Here is a 2,912-nt window from a genome sequence, read left to right on the forward strand (position 1 = left end):
AATTCAATGCACATTATATACAGTCCAGAAAAATGAAAGAATCCGTTTAATTGATGAATATATCTCATGCATATGTTCCTCTACAAAAGTCAAAGGATGTAATCCCACAATGTTTTTGGTAATTCCATTGTGTTGATGGTAATTCCATAATGTTGTTGGTAATTCCATTGTAGCAATGCTTTAACCCCTTGGAAACAGAGTTTGTAATCCATTGGAAAAAGTCATATAATCCACAACGGTAAATCTACAACGAATGGAGGTGTTGATTGATCAGCATACAGAGGGGTTCCCTTGGAATGAACTGAAGATGCGGCCACTGGATTAAGAGTGGAACCCAACGTGAGGATAGCAGGTCTCCTCCAGCGAAGGTTGTCTCTGGGCGACGTCCAGTCGATGCCGTTCTGGTTCAAATGTGTCATGCAATTATGTGGTTTAAGGTGGGCTTATGAAGGGGATTTTACATAAGGCCTTAAACTATATGCACCTGGTGTGTAAGCTATTATGATTGGGAACAGCTACAGCTACCAGTTAAAGGGTGGAACATGCTGAAAATGGTAACTATAGGGGTTTATACCTATAGAAGGGTGTTCCAAACTATTTTTCCATTCCTAACTAGGTTTAAGTTAGCTTTAGATGGTAAAATATAGTTTGGTTCAATTGTCTGTCGTCTTTTAAACGAACGACTCGAGATTGGGTGTTTGGTTTCCCCATAAATGTTTTTGGAAGTCTATGGCGAGACTCATCAAAAAGAATTAACTATCCCCCCGAACACTCCTGCTCAGAGCTGTCGGATTATTAACCCCTCCACTGCTGGCCAGTTCACTGAGGTTTTCTGCCAGCTCTGTCCACCTGCCTCAACTGATGCTGAGGATCTGAGTTTTTGGCTCCATTCATCCTGTCTGACTGTGTTGGATACTGTGGCTCCTTTAAAGACCAAACAGCCTGGATTTAAACATGAGCCATGGCTTCAGAACAGAACAGCTCGAGCTGTCAGACAGGAATGTCGCAGAGTGGAACGCAGGTGGAGAAAGGACAAGCTGCAGGTGTCCCTTCAAATTTTTAAAGACTGTTGGCGCAATTACCAGGACACAGTTAAAGCAGCCAAAAAGGACTATTTTTCTAACTTGATTTTATCCCACAGCCACAACCCACGTGTTCTTTTTAGTACCATTGACTATTTTCTTAATTCTCCACAGACACCTGGTTTTGAATCATCTACTCAGTTGTGCAATAATTTTATGCAGTTTTTTATTGATAAGGTCACCTCTGTAAGGGCTTCCATCTTATGCCCAAACTTTGACCCCTCTGTGTGTGTCCCCTGCTCTGCTGCTTTCAATCAGTTTGAGCTGGTGACTGTCTCATTTTTAGAGGACATGGTCACTCAGATTAAGCCTTCTGGTTCCCCATATGATGCTCTTCCACCACGCTTTCTTAAAGAGGTTTTCCCTTGTTTTAAACACTTGGTTCTTGACCTTTTTCCCCTGCTAATTTTAAACATGCTGTTGTGCAGCCCCTATTAAAAAAAAACCTGGTCTTGATCCCACTGTGTTGGGGAATTTTAGGCCCATCTCTAAGCTTCCCCTCCTGTCAAAAATCTTGGAGAAAATTGTTTATGCTCAGTTAAAATCCTTCCTGGATGAACATAACATCATGGATGTGTTCAGGTCTGGATTTAAAACTCTCCATAGCACAGAGTCAGCTCTGCTGAGAGTTTTTAATGACGTCCTCCTGGCATGTGACTCAGGTGATCATGTGATTCTTGTTTTACTGGACTTAACTGCTGCGTTTGACACAGTGGACCACAGCATTTTATTGTCACGTCTACAGCATCAAGTAGGCATTGGTGGGACTGCTCTGGAGTGGTTGGGGTCCTATCTGACTGACAGAACTTTCTCTGTAAAAACTGCTGGGCATGAATCCTATTCTGCTCCCTTGTCATGGGGGCCGTGATGGTGTAGAGGCAGGGCAGCCGGCTTGGGACCCGAAAGTCCCAGGTTCGATCCCCAGTCACTGCACATCACGTGGCGTCTCTGGGCAGCACGCCTCATCCCCAAAATGCCTCCCGGGCGCTTTAAATAGCTTCCCACTGCACCACCTGGTGGTGGATGGGTTAAATGCAGAGACTAATTTCGCCATTGTATGGAAACATACAGTGCTGACATTGTGATATGGTGTACCTCAGGGATCAATTTTAGGGCCTTTGCTTTTTTTCTTTATAGCTGCTTCCTCTAGGATCAATTTTTAGAAAACACGGCATCTCCTTTCACTGCTATGCTGATGATTGCCAAATCTATGTTCCTTTGAGGCGAGTTGATGCCTGGTCCATTAAACCTCTTTTATCGTGTCTCGAGGATCTTAAAGCTTGGATGGCCCTAAACTTCCTGCATTTTATTGAAAAAAAGACTGCGGTACTTGTTTTTGGACCTAGTGGAGCTTGTTTGAGCCCTCCAGTCGACTTAGACCCCATAACAATGTACGTAAAGTCTACAGTTACAAATCTTGGTTTTAAGATGGACAGTGATTTTAAACTCGACAGTCAAATAAGGGCCACAGTAAAGTCTGGTTTTTATCATTTGAGAAAATTGGCAAAAGTAAAACCTATTCTTTCAAGGCAACAGTTTGAAACAGTAATCCATGCCTTCATTTCATCACGGCTGGATTACTGTAATTCTCTCTATCTCGGTGTCAGCCAGTCCTCACTCACACGTCTGCAGCTGGTGCAAAATGCTGCTGCACGTCTTTTAACTGGAACACACAAAAGACAGCACATCACACCTGTCCTGGCTTCTCTCCACTGGCTGCCCATGTATTTTAGAGTTCATTTTAAAATTCTTTTGTTTGTTTTTAAGGTTTTAAACAGTCTTGCCCCCCCCCCCCCTTATTTAACAGAGCTTCTCCACCATTACACTCCA

General features: G+C 43.2%; 1 protein-coding gene across 1 annotated transcript in view; it reads right to left on the bottom strand.

Annotated features, from left to right (window-relative positions):
- Positions 1-2,912, bottom strand: part of cdk14 (cyclin-dependent kinase 14) — a gene marked incomplete at its 3' end in the record, with an annotated part of 171,082 nt that overhangs the window by 30,794 nt on the left and 137,376 nt on the right.

Source organism: Nematolebias whitei, chromosome 5, assembly GCF_014905685.2.
Source record: "Nematolebias whitei isolate Nwh7 chromosome 5, NemWhi1, whole genome shotgun sequence".
NCBI lineage: Eukaryota > Metazoa > Chordata > Actinopteri > Cyprinodontiformes > Rivulidae > Nematolebias > Nematolebias whitei.